Source organism: Balaenoptera physalus (assembly GCF_965194825.1).
Source record: "Balaenoptera physalus genome assembly, chromosome: 3".
NCBI lineage: Eukaryota > Metazoa > Chordata > Mammalia > Artiodactyla > Balaenopteridae > Balaenoptera > Balaenoptera physalus.
In genome coordinates, this window is record NC_138890.1 from 122,363,479 (window position 1) to 122,382,489 (window position 19,011).

The 19,011-nt window shown below is 41.0% G+C and overlaps 1 long non-coding RNA gene across 3 annotated transcripts in view; it reads left to right on the forward strand.

Moving 5' to 3' along the window:
• LOC309658595 overlaps positions 1-18,476 on the forward strand; it is a 31,589-nt gene extending 13,113 nt beyond the window's left edge. For 2 of the 3 annotated variants that reach the window (XR_014262294.1, XR_014262295.1), the window contains 2 exons: positions 6,825-7,043; positions 11,096-12,565. This is a non-coding gene — a long non-coding RNA (uncharacterized lncRNA). Of the gene's footprint in view, positions 1-6,824; positions 7,044-11,095; positions 12,566-18,251 lie in introns of those variants that run through there. The other variant, XR_014262293.1, reaches the window with a different exon arrangement.
• The last annotated feature ends 535 nt before the right edge of the window (positions 18,477-19,011 follow it).

A 19,011-nucleotide genomic window follows, 5' to 3' on the forward strand; every position in this document is an offset into this window, starting at 1 on the left:
GGGCTTCTCACTGTGGTGGCTTCTCTTGTTGCGGAGCACGGGCTCTAGGCACACAGGCTTCAGTAGCTGTGGCACACGGGCTTAGTTGCTCCGCAGCATGTGGGATCTTCCCGGACCAGGGCTCAAACCCGTGTCCCCTGCATTGGCAGGCGGATTCTTAACCACTGCGCCACCAGGGAAGACCCTGTATTTGTTCTTATCAATAGAAAACTTGTAGTTATCATTTGTGGAATTTTTGCACTCTCAGGCTATCGTACTTCCCAAAGTTACATTGGATTTTCTTGAAACTGTACAAGAGGCAGTGGCAAACTGTACTGCATTATCTACTTTATTATTTATTTATTTTTTTAAAACATATTTTTATTGATTTTGGTTGTGCTGGGTCTTAGTTGCAGTAGGCAGGCTCCTTAGTTGTGGAATGTGAACTCTTAGTTGCGGCATGCATGTGAGATCTAGTTCCCTGACCAGGGATTAAACTCCGGCCCCTTGCATTGGGAGAGCTGTGCCTTAACCACTGCACCACCAGAAAAGTCCCTGTATCATCTATTTTAAAGGCAAGTCAGTGATGGCATAAGTAACCTGAGCCTGAAATACTTCTGCCTGGGAGAGTACTCATTCTCCCAGGGAAGCTGAGATAGGTCATCTTATCTGGTTGCAATTGTTTTGTAGGATCTCTGTCACTCATTTTAGTCCATTTAATAGACATTTATTAAGCACTGTGTGTTTGTGTGGCCCTGTGATAAATACTACCCTTAAAAAAGGGAGATGAGAAAATTTTGAAACCGCTAGAGGACGATATAACACAACACAATTCACGGTTAATTTAGGCAGTGAGTGCTGCAAAAAAGCTAGAAAAAGGAAGGGAGGTCCCTGCAACCTGGAATGACTAGGGAAAGAGGTAGGTTTGTTGCCTGATCTTCTGGGGTTCTCCTGTCAAGGAAAAACAGTACAAACTATTCTTCACAGCACCCACTTTACAGGTTGGTTAAATGTGACCTTTTCTAAAACTTGTATATATCTGGCTTTTTCCTGCCTGTAGCAGATCTGTTGGACACCTCCTCCTCTTCAGATGTACTTACCTGACTCTGCGTGCAGCTGGGTTTTGAGAACACAGAGCCTAGTTTGTTTTTATCATAATATACTTTGGTTTTACTGTGAGTCATTTGTAACTAATTCTTTCAACTTAATTATTTTTTTGAATGTGCTTTTCTGCTTTTGCACCTTTTACTCTTTTGTTTCTATCACAGTATGATTGGAATGGAGACGCTGGAATTTCTGTAGTTTTCTTTTTTTTATTAATTTTTATTGGAGTATAGTCGATTTACAATGTTGTGTTAGTTTCAGGTGTACAGCAAAGTGAATCAGTTATACATTTACACATCTCCACTCTTTTTTAGATTCTTTTCCCATATAGACCATTACAGAGTACTGAGTAGAGTTCTTTGCGCTATTGTAGTTTTCTTTTGATGTGTCTTTATATTCAAAAGGGAACCCAAACATTTATCTTGATTTTTACGTTATTAAAATGATTTAGCTGAGTCCTTGGTTATTATAAGTTAAAATGACCTGGTTTTGTATCTCCAGGGTAATACATTGAAGGTGTGGCACATAGGAGGCATTCAGTGAATGCAGTAGAACCTCACTTAGAAAAAGAGTGGACCCTCCACCTGTGCGCCCTTTCCCAATAAAGTCTCTTGCTTTGTCAGAAAAAAAGAAAAAAAGAAAAAGGAGTGGACAGGGAAAATGTCAGAGAGTGTACTTGCCTATCCACAGGCCATATTAAAAGTTTTCTGTCCAAAGTCTATTGCTGAGGAAACTGGCAGTGGTAAGGTCCTTATTTATAGGTGGCCATGTTCTAAATCATATCACTTATCTCCCTACCTACAGCTGAAAGGCATCTTTTTCCAGGACCATCAACCTATAGCTACAGCAGGGACTTTCAAAGTGTTATCTCTAGATCAGAAGCATCAGAATCACCTGGGGATCTGTTAGAAATGCAAATTATTGGATCCCACTAGAGATTTAGAGATCTACTGAATCAGAAAACTCTGGGGGTGGTGCTGAGCAATCTGTGTTTTAATAAACCTTCTTGGTGATTTCATACCCACATTTGAGAACCACTGGGCTAGAGACCTATAAGGTGGCCTATAGTTGTTAGCTAAACCAAGCAAGTTTTGTCTCTCAAGAATCTGTGCTGGCAATAAAGGGAAAGAGACAAGCAATTGGTAACAGAAGCAGACCTGGGTTCCCCCCAGCCATGGAGGGCAGTACATAGATGCCAAGAGGACGTAGAACCGTGAACTAGCAGAAGCCATGAGTAATGTAAGCCACGAGGTAGAGAAAAGATATTCAGAGTGAGGTGGTTGGATGACAGCAGTTAAGCTGGACAAACGCAGAAAGAGAGTTGCTGAGTCACCGTAAGGTTGGAGAGTCAGTGAACACAGCTGCCCAGGAGTCAGCCTGGCAACCTGGGGCCCTCGTCACGGCTGCTGCATTGGTGCCTTTTAGTTCTGAGAACTGCCTCCCATGCCCTGTAGCACCTGCTGTCCTGCTCGACTGGGCCCCACGATGCCTGGCCATTGTAGCCCAGATTCCTGTTTTTCTTAATCCCGTGTGTAACATGCAGTAAATCCCCTAGCACTCGAAGTTGCCGTGACACCAAAAAACCTGACACAGGCATTCTGGCACTCTTTGTATGTTTTAACTTTATGCACAATTCGTAAGTCAAATCCTTTTTTTAAAAAAAATAAATTTATTTATTTTATTTATTTATTTTTGGCTGTGTTGGGTCTTTGTTGCTGCGTGCGGGCTTCCTCTAGTTGCAGAGAGAGGGGGCTACTCTTCTTTGTGGTGCAGGCTTCTCACTGCGGTGGCTTCTCTCATTGTGGAGCATGGGCTCTAGGTGCGTGGGCTTCAGTAGTTGCGGCACGTGGGCTCAGTAGTTGTGGCTCACGGGCTGTAGAGCACAGGCTCAGTAGTTGTGGCACATGGGCTTAGTTGCTCTGCGGCATGTGGGATCTTCCCAGACCAGGGATCGAACCCGTGTCCCCTGCACTGGCAGGCGGATTCTCAACCACTGGGCCACCAGAGAAGCCCAGTCAAATCCTTCCTGTGATGGGTGTGAACATGGAAATGTTTCTGTAAATGGAAGTGAAGCAAGCTGAATCTTGGCTTCTCATAGAAACAAAAGTAAAATAGGGAGGTGATACTCTTACTTTGGGGCTTGATTTCTTTTTAGAGAAGTGACCCAAAGAAATGTATTTGTACAGTATTAAGCTTTCCAAATTGTTTATAAATTGACCAAGGAGGCCAACACAATAAAATATATAAAATTACACTTCACATGATATAATCACATAGAACCCTAGTCAAAGTTCTTATCTTCATACTTCTAGCCTTATTTTTACTATAAACCTCAGAGGCAAACACCAGAACAGTCACGAGTTGGGGAAATCTTTGTAGGCCTTTTTGAGTAGACTTTTAGAGAGACCTAACAACCCTCCATGTGCCCTAATGAAAAACTAATTCTGGAGCATCTGTTAAGCTGTTTTTGTTTGTTTTAATTTTCACTGCAGATTTTCTTGAAGCAAGTATAGGCTCAAGTTGTTGATTTTTTTTTTTTTTTTTTTTTTTGCCTTTGAAACTGAGACATTTTATGTTTCCTTGAGCAACTCTTTCATCAGCTTTAGAAGCTTCTCCCTCGTCCTGGTGTGACGCAAGCCACAGCTATATTTATTTATTTATTTATTTAACCAACAAAATGGATTTATTCAGAAGCAGAAAAGAATTGCAATTCAGGACACACAGCTATGGTGAACCACGTGCAAGTCCCCTAAAGCAAAGGAGAGGGAACTCTCTTATAGAGGAGAGGGAAAGCTGGGAGGGGCTGTTATAAACAAAAAGCCCAAACTGGGAGTTTGAAGTATAGTGGCTTTTCCTTGGCTGAGTTGTGACAGACTCTCATTGGCTCAGCACCACAGCTATATTTAAAATGCCTGAATTACGCAAGGAGACGCTGGTTTGTTTCATCCTTAGGGTCTCCCAGCACACAGTTTTAACACAGCATTAGTGAATTTGGCTCAAATGGGGGCTCGAAGGCTGAATTTGAATCTGAATCCACAAAGTTTAAATTCTTCGCTTTTCAACACACTCTGTAATTTGCCTCATAGCAGTAGATTACAAGGATGACTGGAGCACTCCTCTTTTGTATGCCACTTAAGGGTTTAAGTATGTACTATGAACATGGCAAGAAATTTAAAACAAACGTGTATGCCCCAATGCATAGTACTCCTTTGAAAGTTTTCCATTTTGTGATATGGAGGTGGAATGGGTACTCACTTGCACAAATGATGTTGGCAACGCTAAGAATATTTTTGAAACCATAGAAATGATTTAGTTGGAGGACTAACTAGCCAGGTGCTACCCTTCCTTTTGTGAGACAAGCAGTTCAACGATGTTTCTGTAAGTGCTTACTAATTGCTCTAAATAGGAAATAAATTATTTCTGTTCTCTCTAGAGAAGGAGAGAAAGATCAAGTCTAAAAAGTTGGTATAAGAATTGGGACACTTGGAAAATGTTGTGAGCTACTACATCATGTTCTTTGGTTCAGATCAAATTAGTAGAAAGGACACTTGAGGAAACAAACAAAACAACCGAAGTCAATCAGATATTGAGGGCCTGAGCCTATAAAGGACCAAGGCAGTTAGGACACATACTTGGAATAAGGGGCAAGCATGCCATTACCATTGAAAATTTAGTCACTAAAAGAATGAGTATGTGTTTTTTTTTTTTTTTTTTTGCATTTGGTGATCACATATCTTTTTTATTAATTGAAATATATTTGGTGTACAATATTATATAATTTACAGGTATACAATATAGTGATTATTTTTAAAGGTTATACTACATTTATAGTTATTATAAAATATTGGGTATATTTCTTGTGTTGTAGCTTATTTTATACTTAATAGTTTGTACCTCTTAATCCCCTACCCCATCCCTTATATGTGGAATCTAAAAAATACAACAAACTAGTGAAGATAACAAAAAATAGGTATGGATTTTTTTTTTTTTCCACTCAACTCACAATTTTTTATCAGCTAGTCTAGACCCAACATTAAAAAAGGCAGTTTGGGTTTTTGATTGGACTAACGGCATTTAACCTTCCCCCTCCCCCCATCAGTGGATTGGAAGAGGCCAGTTATGCCAGAAGTTAGTGGATGTGACAGTTTTATAGATTCCAAATGTTAAGTTTTCCTGGAATTGAGATGTGAATGTAGGAGCAGAGTTTTCTGAATCTATGGAGTTGATGGAGATATTCCTTGGTGAGGAGCAGAAATTCCCCATGGACTTTATAAATCTGAAGCAGATAAAAGAAATAAAGAAACCAAACTTTATAGTTTTGATGAGTGACAAAATTTGTCAGGAAGAGCTAGATGTTAAGTAATTAGCTTTTAAGAAGCAGAGCATAAATCTTTAGCTGTGGAAATGGGAAGAGGATCAGAGACAATCATATCTGAGATACTGGCCTAAACTTGTACTGAAAAAATAAGGTTTTTGTTTTGTTTTTCTTATTTTTTAAATCAAGGGAGATAAAGCTTGTGGAGTCCCACACTCCCAGGATCCCTGAGGTAAAGGGTACACATAATGAGGCAGGACACTGGGGATGAGAAGGAGCAGTTGCTTTGGCTTATGACTTGTTTTGCTGTCCTAGAATGATGAATATGGTGAAGAGAAGTGTCACAGCTGAGATATGAATAAGGCAGAAGGCCGGAGCTGAGAAGGGTGACAAACTAATGCACACAAAGGTTCATGCGTCACTAGAACTATTGTACCTAGGTGTTCTGAACCTATGAGTTCAGGTTTCAGATTTTTTAAAATTCAGAAACATTCTAGTTATTACTTGTTACCATAGACAATAGTATAAGCCCAGGAGAATCGGGTAGTAGCCATTGCTGAGTCTCATCTTATGCCACAGTGCCACCTCTAGGACTCTTATGGGAACTACATGCAGAAGTTACCAAAATCTGTTGGAATCCTGTCTACACAGGATTAGAATCACAGGATTTCAGAGGTGATGGGACTTAAAGGTCATTGGAGGCAAGTTCTACCCAAAGCTTGAATCAAAAAAAAAAAAGAAAAAAAGAAAGAATATATATATTTTTTGGCCACACAGTGCAGCTTGGGGGATCTTAGTTCCCCAACCAGGAATTGAACCCAGGCCCTTGACAGTGAGAGCGCAGGGTCCTAACCACTGGACTGCCAGGGAGTTCCCACTTTTACAATATATTTGATTAGCAGTTGTCTAAATTCTGCTTGAACCTCTTCAGAGATGGAAACACACTCTCATGAAGCAGCTCATTCTATTCATGTGTTCACATACTTCTACTTCCCACTCCGGGCTCCACCACTCCCTTCTGCAGTACTGGGCCTCCTGGTCCTAGGCCTTTCCAGGGTTCTTAGAGCTGAACTGGCTTCATTCTCATTGGTATCCCTCTTTGCAAGCACTTTGGTGGTGGGTTTTGCCAAATCAGTTACTATTGGCTTTCCATCTTTCAAATTATTGCTTACATCTCCTCTTCTCTATTTCTCCTCTCTAATTCTCTTTGTTTTTGTGATTTTTAATTTTATTATAAATTATCTGTTGTCATTTTGGTAGCTTCTGGAAGAGAGAAGAAATAAAAGCAAGAAGTAAAACCCACTGTGTTTAATTGGAAGCCTAGTCATGTTTTTCTGATTCTGTTCTTATGCATCAAAAAATGTAAGTGTAGGGTTTTGCATTTATTCCAATTAGGATTTTTATTGTTAAATTTGGTTTGTTATAGGCTTTGGGTCCACGCTCTTCCATTCAAGATATTTGGCTACCTCTCCAGCTGTCAAAGAAGAAGAAAAGCAAGTCAGCTGTACACTCAGCTATTACTCAATGAGCAGGTCCAGGCTGAAGACAGAATTCCGTGGCACCACAGACTCTGGGCTGATACTGATTCGTAATTAGCATCTGTCTTTGTGATCTCTGGGCCACATTCCTCCATCTTGTTCACAAGGTGAGGGTCTCTGTCAAATGCTGAGCTCAAATGATGAAGCAGAGTGTCAACAGCTTTCTCTGATCTACTAATCTGGCAGAGTATGGATAAAAAAGGAAGTGCTGTGAACTTATTAAATCTTGACTTGTCCTTCCTGACTCCTAGGCATGTTTAAGTGCTCTCCGTTCCTCTCTCTGTGTTCAGAATTGTGTTTGATAACCTGTCTGAGAATTGTGTCATCCATCCCTGACCCAGTTTCTAAGATTCTTTTGAGATAACAAACAGTAGCTCATTTTATCGCCAAGTTCTTCCAGTAGTAGGCTGGGATGTAGTTTGTCAGAACCAGAAGGTTTACACTGAGGCAGTGAATCCAGGTGCTGTCTTAGACTCTCCTTACCAGTTTGGATTTTTAGGTCTCTCAACTGAATGCTTGTTCTACTATTTTTTGTCCAATAATCTTTCTCCTTGTCAGAGATGGAAGATGGAAAATAGAAGAAATGTTCCATGAACTATGTATCTGCCCCTATTATCATTCCTTTACTTGCCTTGTTCTTACAACTCCTGTATAATCTCAAAAGGTCATCTGTAACATTTGAAAGTTTATAGTAGGGCACTCGGGTTTACAAAGAACTGAGTTATTCAACATTTCTGATCTTTATTAAATGGCTTTTTATTGGGTTGGCATTATTGTAATCTATGCTTTGTAGGGTTTAGAGTGGAGATTTTAGCTTAGCAACTCGTGATTTAAACTCACATTCAGGAAGAAAGAAAAATGTTTCAAAATTCCTTATAGCTTTTTCTTAAATTATCTGCCTTTCCTACACACGGGATAGAATCTGAAGTTGTTTGGCTGGGCAAAGGGGGGTTGAATTTCTTCATTGTGCCCCTTTAGATCTATTTTCCACCTTTCTCCATACTGGTCCCTGCCCTGTGAGGTTGTCCTGCATGGATTACATCAAAGACTATGTTTTCTGGCTTTCTTCAGGAGATGGGAGGGAGGGAGAGAGGTACATGGGGTCAGGGCATTCATTTCCTTCCCGTGAGGTTGCCAGAGGCCACTGTGTCCCTCAGCAGAATGTCATTGCTCTTGTCTAGGTGGCCCACTCTGTACAACTCTCTCTCCTTCTGAAATGGAGCAGGACCCTGTGGGGCCCTCCTGTACAAATCCTTTCCAAGTCCTCCTGTTTCTTCTTTGTAGGAAATAGGCTTCATTCACCTTTCTTGACCTTCCTTGAGTTCCAAAGGGCGGATTCAAACTTGCTTATCAGGGAAGGGAATGCAGAAACAAAGAAGGAACAATCAAGAAACAATAGTGCAGCCTTGGGGCAGCGTTCTAGTTCCTCCTCAAAGAAGATACGTAAACAATACCTTTGAGGTCTGCAGGAACTAAGGCTGCCACTCAGGTGGAGGATGGCAACTTCACGCTAAGCACAAGATTCCTGGAACACCGCCCTATTACCTCACCACCAACCAATCAGAAGAAAGTCTGCACACAGTGGAAGACTCTGACCCCCTCCCCAAATGATTGACTTCTCTTTCTCCCTTTACAAAATTTCTTGGTCAAGCAGAATCTTCTGAGTTGGTTTTTGGACATGAATCCACCTTCTCTGCAGGTTGCTGGCCTCCTGAATAAAGTGACCTTTCCTTTTCTTTCCAACCAACACTTGGCTTTCAAGTGTTGAGCAGCTGAACCTGAGTTTGTTAACATTTCTAGCTTCAGGCAAGCTCTCCTTCCCGTTATCCCTTTGGGGATTGTGGCAGCTCTACTGCTACTGTCTCTTATGGCTCCCCTATGAGACAGGAAAGAAGAGGGCAAGGCATAACCATTAAAAGAATGACACAGCTGTTGAGGATATTATAAAAACTGGTTAGAACCAACTAGGCCCAAGAGAGTGGAAGATTCCACTTCCCATAGACCTTGAGCCTCATTATACGCTCATTGTAATACATCAGCTAAATGACAAATCCACAGCCACCTGTTCTCCTTGCTTGGCCTTTGCAACAAACCTTTCTCTGCTCCAAACTCTGATTTCTTTTCTCTTTTCCATCCTATTTCTTTCTTCCTTTCTTTTTTTTTGAGCTCCATGAAAATTACTTAAAGTACTTGTAAATATAATTGGTTCACCAGAAATAACTAGTTCTCATTTGCATGATATCATTACCTACAAATGAACAGAAACTAATGTATAGTCATTGTAAAAAACACAGATAATCCATAAGTAGAAAAAATCTCCCATAGTTTCACTCCCTGTTATTAATACATTGATATATTTCTACCTAGTACATTTTCTGAGCATAGATATATATCTATCTTCTTCTTTCCTTCCATCCTTCCCTCCCACCCTTCCTTCTCTCTTTTTAATTTAATTTAATTTAATTTATTTATTTTTGGCTCTGTTGGGTCTCCCTTGCTGCGCTTGGGATTTCTCTAGTTGCGGTGAGCGGGGGCTACTCTTTGTTGCGGTGCGTGGGCTTTTCATTGCAGTGGCTTCCCTTGTTGCGGAGCACGGGCTCTAGGTGCACGGGCTTCAGTAGTTGTAGCACGCGGGCTCAGTAGTTGTGGCTTGTGGGCCCTAGAGCACAGGCTCAGTAGTTGTGGCACATGGGCTTAGTTGCTCTGCAGCATGTGGGATCTTCCTGGACCAGGGCTCGAACCTGTGTCCCCTGCATTGGCAGGTGGATTCTTAACCACTGCGCCACCAGGAAAGCCCACCTTCCTCCTCCCTTGCTGATCTCTTTTTAAAAAAATTTTTAGAAAATTATTTAATTATTTTTTATTGAAGTATAGTTTTTTGTTTTTTTTAAAAATTTGGTCGTGCAGTGTAGCTTGTGGGATCCCGACCAGGGATCGAACCTGGGCTGCAGCAGTGAGAGTGCTGAGTCCTAACCACTGGACCACCAGGGAATTCTCAGAAGTATAGTTGATTTACAATATTGTGTTAATATCTGCTGTACACCAAAGTGACTCAGTTATACACACATATACATTCTTTTATATATTCTTTTCCATGATGGTTTATCACAGGATATTGAATAGAGTTCCCTGTGCTATACAGTAGGACCTAGCTGTTTATCCATTCTATATGTAAGAGTTTTTGCATCTACTAACCTAAACTCCCAGTCCATCCCTCCCCCACCCCCTCCCCCTTGGCAACCACAAGTCCATTCTCTATGTCTGTGAGTCTGTTTCTGTTTCATAGATAGGTTCATTTGTTCCATCCTATTTCTGCTTGTCCCATAGTCTACCAAAATTTTTTAACAAACCCTTATGTCCTGCATCATTTAGGTAATAACTATTTCCTCCCACCTCTCATAGAGAAAGTGTAATCCTTTAATTCACATTTGAAATCCCACCCTCTTTTTCCTCTGCAGCTTTAAGGCCCACATCCCTTCTCTCTTGTCTCAGCCCATCATTTTTGGATGTGTATCCCCACCATGCTCTCTGCATGTCCAGGGAGAGTCTGTGATTTGTTAAAATGTCTTAGATTGGATTGGCTACCTTCGTTCTAAGATTGAGAGGACAAACATGGTTTATTCAAGAGTAAAACGTTCTTTGAAGCCAGAGACATGAAGAGCCTTTGCAACATTCTTTTCAGAGTGGCTGGGTGGTTATCCCAAGCCCACGGAAATGAAGAAGGAAAGGAAAAGAGTATTCCACCAGCTGAGATGGTGTTGGGAGCTCTGTTCCTTATCACATCAGCACACTCGTCCAGCTGAACTTTTCTGAAGACGGATTTCACAACATTTGCCACCTTATAACTCAACACGTGTGTTACTTCCTGTCAGTTTAACTTCTCCAAACTTTTGTTTAACAATAACCAGAAATTCTCAGAAATAGGAGGATACTGCAATGCTGCTCTTCCTTATCACCACCCTGTCATCTCCCTGGAGTTCCTGAAACAATACAAATGATAGCTCTTAGCAAAGGCCAGAAGTCAGGATGCGGCAGGGGGCCCTCCCTGCATGGCCCCTCCATTTCTTTGTCAGCCCTCATGAGTCTATTATTTGACATTGTTAATGTATCCATCCCTCTTTGTGAGTGACATTTCCTAATTTTTTTTTTTTTCCAAGAGAGCTTGCTCTGTACCCAGTGGCAGCTAAAAAAAAAAAAAAAAAAAAAATGAAGTTGCCTGGCTGACAACCGCTGGGTTAGCTGGGCCAAGGAAAGAAGAGGTGGTATCCTTGGAAGAAGGCAGCCCTTTCCCACCTCCTGGCTCTCTAAGTGTAAACATATATCTTATTTTCTTTTTGGACTTGGAGGTCACTCTCTTGAGATAAGCAAAAAGAGATCCTCATTTGTTTGCCAAGCTCATGACTCTGCCTGAATTCTTGTAAATGACAACTTTGTTTATTAACAGAATAATGTATTTGAGAGTTAAAGTCTCATTTTATCCAACTTTCTGATTTTGTAGATTAGGAAAGAGACCCAGAGACATTAATAGATTTCCCCAATAACAATAACATTATTTTATATCACATAGCTCAAAAGTACTATTGCCTCCATTGTACCGAAGAGGAAAGGGATGATCAGAGAGATGAGGTGACTGGTCCAGGGCAGCGCAGAGGGTTGGTAACAGAGGCTGGACTTGAAGCCGAGTCTCCTGATTCCCTCTGTGATGCTCTTTGATGGACACCATGCAGCCTCTGGGCACGGGAGGGGACTTTGGAAATAGCTAGGTCTGCTGTCCAGAGCCCTGCTTTATTTTCCTGTTTATACTTGGTGATCCAGAACACTACTAAAAAAGTATATGCATTAAAAAAAGTTAAATTGCATTTATTTGTTCTTTATTGGTAAAGCACATGGTATAAAATTCAAGGGGCACAAAAGGGCATACAGTGAGAAAAGGTCTCCCTCATGCTCCTGTCCCCCAGCCATCTAGTTTCCCTCCCCAGTCTCATTTGTGTCCATCAGATATGTGCTATGCCTGAATAAGCAAATATATAATGTGTAAATATTAATTATATATATAATTTTTACAAAAAATGGAATTATATTCTACCCTGCTCTCCACCTTGCATTTTAAAAAATTTGAAGGGGAAGGGCAACATGGGGGTAGGGGACTAAGAGGTACAAACTATTAGGTATAAAATAAGTGACAAGGATATATTGTACAACATGGGGAATATAGCCAATATTTTATAATAACTATAAATGGAGTATAACCTTTAAAAATTGTGAATCACTATATTGTACACCTGTGACTTGTATAATGTTGTACAGCAACTATATTTCAATTAAAAAAAAAGAATAAGCAGATTCTGGGATTAAAGATATTCAACATGGTGTTATCCAATAACCCCAATGCAAAGAATTGTAAAAAAAAATCTTGTTTTAATTTATTAAAAAATCTGATAAATTTTGGATATTAATCCTTATCAGTGCACATAGAGCTGCCTCCTTCTTTTTAGTGGCTGCAAGTATTCTGTTGAATGGCTGTGCTATAATTTACTTATCTAGTCCTCTCTTGATGGACATGAAGGTGGTTTCCATTCTTAGGCTATTGCTATGAAGAATACAGTATATATGTTTTTTTAAAAAAAATTAATTAATTTATTTATTTTTGGCTGTGTTGGGTCTTTGTTCCTGTGCGAGGGCTTTCTCTAGTTGCAGCAAGCGGGGGCCACTCTTCATCGGGGTGCGCGGGCCTCTCACTGTCGCGGCCTCTCTTGTTGCGGAGCACGGGCTCCAGATGCGCAGGCTCAGTAGTTGTGGCTCACGGGCCCAGTTGCTCCGCGGCATGTGGGATCTTCCCAGACCAGGGCTCGAACCCATGTCCCCTGCATTGGCAGGCAGATTCTCAACCACTGCGCCACCAGGGAAGCCCCAGTATATATGTTTTTGTTTTTTGTTCAAGGGTACCTAGAAGAGCTTGGCAATCTATAACCTGCGGGCCAAATTCAACGTGCAATTTGTTTTTTTAAATAAAGTTTTATTGCAACACAGCCATGCCCACTTGTTTACATAATGTCTGTTGGCTGCTTTCAAACTACAGCAGCAGAGCTGAGTAATTGCAGCAGTGATACCTGGCCTGGAGGCCTAAACTACTTACTACTTGTTCCTTTAAAGAAAAAGTTTGCTTGCCTCTATTAGATAAATTCCTGTTGGTGACATTGCTGGGTCAAGGGTTTTGCATTCACACTTAATAGCTCATAGCCCAGTTCTCTTTGTAAAGGTTGTACTGGTTTATTCTCCCACTGGCAGCACGTTTTCCCATGTTCACACCAAGGTATCGAGAGGGCATTGAACTTTTTCATCTTTGTCAATCTGGTAGGTAGAAAACAATATTTCCCTTGATTTGTTTTGCATTTCTCTGATTTTGAGTGAAACCAAGCATCTTTTCACGGTTGGAGGTGAGGGGAGCCTCTGAGGGAAAGAAAAACAAACGTGAATTAAATTATCAGTCTTAATTCTTAGATGTGAGCAACAGAACTTACCCCATTGAACGAACCCAGCAGAGACCCTACTGCCACTGCCCACCTGGGGATCTTCAGGGCTCTCTTCCATTCTGATCAGAACTAGCATTTTGAGCAGCGCCTGCTTCCTTGCGTGACTCTATTCTGGGTTTATCATCCTGCACACTATGAGCAGCTGCTGGGCGGGAAGAGTGCGTTCTGGTTTCTGTCCTGGGGAAGGGGAATTTACACTGGGGGAAATTCCTACGCCTGGGAAGGCTGTTTGAAAGGTGAGGGTCAGCCTCAAATAAACGCCCCCAAGTGCTACCCTGGGAAGGGGGAGGGGAACCACCTTTCAATGGGAGGGGCAGAGAGGAACCGCTTCTCTTCCCCCTGGGGGATTAGGCTGTGCTGTCTTTGGGAACAGGTTCCTTGGTGGGGTGGTGTGTGAGAGCACGGGAATCCAGCAGTTTCTTACCAGATTCCAGAGAAGCATCTACTCCTCTTGCTGGTGGGGAGGTTAAGCACTGAGGTCCAAAGATTCGAGGGTCCAAGTGATGCATTTGCGGGGCCTGTTTTTTCTCCTGTTTAGAACGGAGAGTGTTCCTTGATCTGGTGCTAGAGGCTGGTGCTGTGGGGGGTTGAGAGATGCAAGGGTTAGGAGCTAACGGAGTCTCTACAGTTTGTCAAATTGAAATATAAATTGCTTTGAGAATAAAGCTTTCTTCCAAAAAGACAGCAAGGTTCTAAAGTTTTGTGGCTAATGAAGTCGAAGAAAGACTCCTCAGCAACTAATTAGATACGGATCTTCCTCAACTTACAATGGGGTTATGTTGAAAATATCGTTTGTTGAAAATGCATTTTCAACAGCACAGCTTAGCCTAGCCTACCTCAAAGGTGCTCAGAACACTTAACATTAGCCTGTAGTCGGGCAAAATCTTCTAATCTCTCTTATAATAAAGTGTTAAATATCTCATGTAATTTATTGAATACTGCACTGAAAGTGGAAAACAGAATGGGCTTATGGGTACAGCATGGTTGTAAGTGTATTGACTGTGATCAGGGGCTGACTGGGCGCTGAGCTTGCTGCCGCTGCCCAGCATCACTAGAGAGCATCGGGCCGTATATCTCTAGCCCCGGAAGAGATCAAAATTCAAAACTCCCAATACAGTTTCTACTGAATGGTGTATCTCTTGCTCACCATCGTAAAGTTGAAAAATCCTAAGTCGTGGACCGTTTGTGCTTAAAATGTGGTAAGTCAGTATAACTACATTTAAACATGTAAAAATTAGATTTTTAAGTTCTCAGAGAGGAACTATTGGAAATGACTGTGCTGGAAATATGCTAACTTAATTATGGTAAATCCATTGAATGGATTAGTATGTGGATGTTAAAAGAATCCATGTATACAGATCCATGTATACAGATATGGAATGTCTTTCAAAAAAATCGATATGGAAAAAAAAATCCATATGAGACTTCCCTGGTGGTCCAGTGGTTGAGACTCCATGCTCCCAATGCAGGGGGACCGGGTTTGATCCCTGGTCAGGGAACTAGATCCCACACACTGCAACGAAGATCCCGAGTGCGCAGCCAAATAAACAAACAAACAAATAAATATATATATATATTAAAAAAAAGCAAAAAATCGATAAATATAAAAGTCAAAGTAAGGGATGGTGAATGAGTGCCTTGAGTCAGGATTTCTGAAAGCAGAGACAGACAGGGATTCCTGGGCTTTTAGGGGGGATTGCTCCCAGGGGCACGAGGGGTGGGGTAGTGCAGGGGAAAAAGCTAAGGGGATGGTCTTTTTTAAAAAAAAAATAAACAAACAAACAAATAAATAAATTTATTTTTGGCTGCATTGGGTCTTTGTTGCTGTGCACGGGTTTTCTCTAGTTGCGGCGAGCAGGGGCTACTCTTCGTTGCGGTGCGCAGGCTTCTCTGCTGAACTGAATGAATAAGCATTTTCAGAACTCTAATGAAAAACTGATGAACTCATAAAAGTGCTAACAAAAGATCAAGATGAAAAAAAAAATTAATTACATGGGACTGAGTGAACTGATGATGATGAGTATAATTTTTGTGACTTTCTGTCTGAATTAAAAAAAAAAATCCCACAAGGACTCAGAGGCAAAGAACATACAAATCAATTTTCACTGCAAAGTAAAGGAGCTGTTACAGTGGAGGATTACTGGACTGAATGTCAATATTATGACATAGGATGAGTGTGTTTCATGTTTGGTAATTGCAATCATTGTTGCTTTTGTTGTGGTCATCCATGTACAATGCTTGGTGTCAGTCTATTTATCTCTTGTAAAAATAAAATACAGTGTGTGTGTGTGTGTGTGTGTGTAAAAAAAAATAAACAAACAAACAAATAAATAAATTTATTTTTGGCTGCATTGGGTCTTTGTTGCTGTGCACGGGTTTTCTCTAGTTGCGGCAAGCAGGGGCTACTCTTCGTTGCAGTGAGCAGGCTTCTCATTGTGGTGGCTTCTCTTGTTGCAGAGCATGGGCTCTAGGCAAGCGGGCTTCAGTAGTTGTGGCACATAGGCTCAGTAGTTGTGGCTCGTGGGCTCTAGAGCGCAGGCTCAGTAGTTGTGGCGCACGGGCTTAGCTGCTCCGCGGCATGTGGGATCTTCCCGGACCAGGGCTTGAACCCATGTTCCCTGCATTGGCAGGTGGATTCTTAACCACTGCGCCACCAGGGAAGCCCTAAGGGGATGGTATTAATGGATATCATCTTTAGCCTGATCCCACGTGGAGCTCTGGAGCTTGGATTGCACTAGGAGTCAGCCAACCATTGGTACCCCGGTGTTGGCTGGGCATGCCACAGTGTGGGTGTGGGGAGGACGATTCCCTGTAGAAGGGGGCAGCTGTGAGCCATTAACTGCCAACACTCACAGCAGCCGGAAAATGGATGCACTGGCTGTACAGGGGATCTGGGCAGAACTCCAGCAGCACCCACTGCAGAAGGCCCGATGCCATTTGTGGGAAAGGATAGATACGGACATGTACATGATTGCACATGCACAAGAACCGTAAGAGCAGAGGCTCTTATCCTACAGCCCAGGGATCCCTAAGGCCTTCCTGGGTAGAATCATATTTCAATGTAATTGGTTTCCTTTGTAATCCTCTGTACTTCATTTTACCTACTTTCAAACATTATTCTGAGAAGGGCATCCATAGTCTTCAGCAGAGAGCTAAGGGGTCCATGGTACACACACAAATAAAGAGATTCAGGAAGGGGGCAACAGTATTTGCCTTCTTGAGGTGACAGAGAGGCAGATACTAGGGAGCTGGGGTCAGGAATGGAAGAGAGATTTCCCATTCCTTGTATCCCTTTTTGTATTGATACTATTGGAATTTTTGCTGTGTGTGTGTATTATATTTTAATAAGACAAGAGGAAACAGAAAATGTATTTTAAAAAGTTACCTACCACTCCAAAGAACTGGGGAAGAAAAGAGGAAGAGCAGATATGGGGGAAAGTATCCCTCAAATGAACCCAATTTATTCTGGGTTCTCTTTTTACTCTCATTTCCTGGGTTGTTTTTTCTGTTTTATACCATTTCTCTGATTGCTTGCTTTCCTCTTCAAAAAGTCCTTCCTTTATCTCTAATGCCTGCATTTGATCTTGAGCTGTTTTTGTGCACTTGATGGAACCTTGCATAGTTATCCTTTACTAATTTTTACCCAACTCCTAATCAAATGACAACTAAAATGTAAAATCATTTCTTAGCATCTACGCATATATTTACAAAAGAGACTAGTCTGCACAATATTTTCATGGGTCAAAAGCATGCTTTTAGATGAAAATATTTCTGTAAGGAGAAAAAATTGGGGGATTGTTTCAAACTCAAGATTCTTTGAGGTTTTCAATCAGGACAGATTTAAGGCCATTAGATGTCTCCTTTTCACAATACATTTCCCAAATCTCAAGATTTACTAAATTCTACCTCTCAGGATTTTAAAATGAATGTGCACTCTCCACCACTTTTGTTGCCGAGGGAGCTCACATCTGCCCTGGAAAACCTTCCCATGGAGCATGTTGGCAGAGATAAATGACTGAGAGTATAAGGGATTCTGTAATAATAGTGCAATTTGGCTAAAGGGTGACATCATCTTTTTACTGTCATATCTGCCATTCTAAGTAGCAGTAAGTTCAGCCTAGCAAGAGAATGAATTACAAGGAGAGAACACTGGCAAAGTGGGATAAAACATAAAAAATGGAAAATAAAATTAAAAAGAAGGTAGCTTTGAATATATCCAGTCCATAGATATTTTCTTCTTATGTAAGGTTTTGATTTAATTACTACATCATAATTTGCCATCATTTTGGATTATGTGGAAAGATGCAAAGCTTCTTTCCTAATGGCTGGTTTGCTGTGTATACATGGGTACCACCAGAGTATAAAGAGGGACACTGGAATTGATTTTAGTCTTTAAAGGGCACATTTAAATCCTGGTAGATAAAATGCCTTTATCAGTTCAATCCGCTCACTGTGAGTCCACATGCCTCACTGGTAACACTTGAAGGAGGGTTTGCTGGGTTTTATTTGGATACTGAGAGAAGAATGTCACCATCCTTCATGCTGGTGAACCCCAGACACAGTTTTCTTCTGGGGAGAAGCAGTATGTGATTGTGTATTGGTTCTTTGGGGGACAGGGTCAGTATTAACTCATTGCTTTTTTTTTTTCCTTTTTAATAAACAGCTTTATTGAGATAGAATTCACATACCAAAGTATTGTTTCTATTTGCTAATTTTTAAAATCTCCCTGTCATCTAATATCTCCTTGTCTTCTAATATCTCTCTGTCTTCTAATGTTCACAGGCATCACATGAATTTCTGCAAAGGCATTGATGATGGCTTTGAGGAATAAATATTGCAGATGGATCAAATCAAAGAATCAAATTTCAAAGCTGGATTAAGAGTCATGGAAAAAAAGGAGAAGCAGAAATGAGGGAAAAAGAGAAGTACCAAAGTAAAATGAGCAGTTGATTATTGAAAAGAAAATCTTCTGCTGTTTGAATAAAGACCAAAGGGCTTTCATTGTCAGTTTCCCACATGGCTGTGTCTTTTTTGAGCAGCACGTCCCAAGATCAAGAAACCAGAAAGAACTTAGACTTTAACTAATTAGCAGTAGTGAAAATTTACTAAACATCAGCAACAAATTTACTAGGCAATTTCATTTCCAAAGCGTGTTGGCATATATCACAGGTAAAATGTTTTCAGAAACATCATTTTTGACATAGGATCTTATTTGCAGACGCTATTTTCATGGCCTAGGGAACAAACGGTTCATTGAAACAGAACTTTGCTGATCTGGTTTCAAAGAATTCTATGATATGAAAAATTCTGTGGAACAGATGGGATCAGAAGTCCCTGAACAGAGAATAGGCATATTTGGTAATGAAAATGTTCTTTTGGTATAGCATTATGTTTTATGTTCAAAAGTATTAGTATGCGAGGAACTTAGGCAGGAGCAGAAAAGAGGAATTAGGAATAATACTTTATAGGTGAATAGGCTTTATGCTTCCCAAAATACTCAGACCCCACCAAAGCCCAGTAGCAGGTACTATCCTCCTTTTAT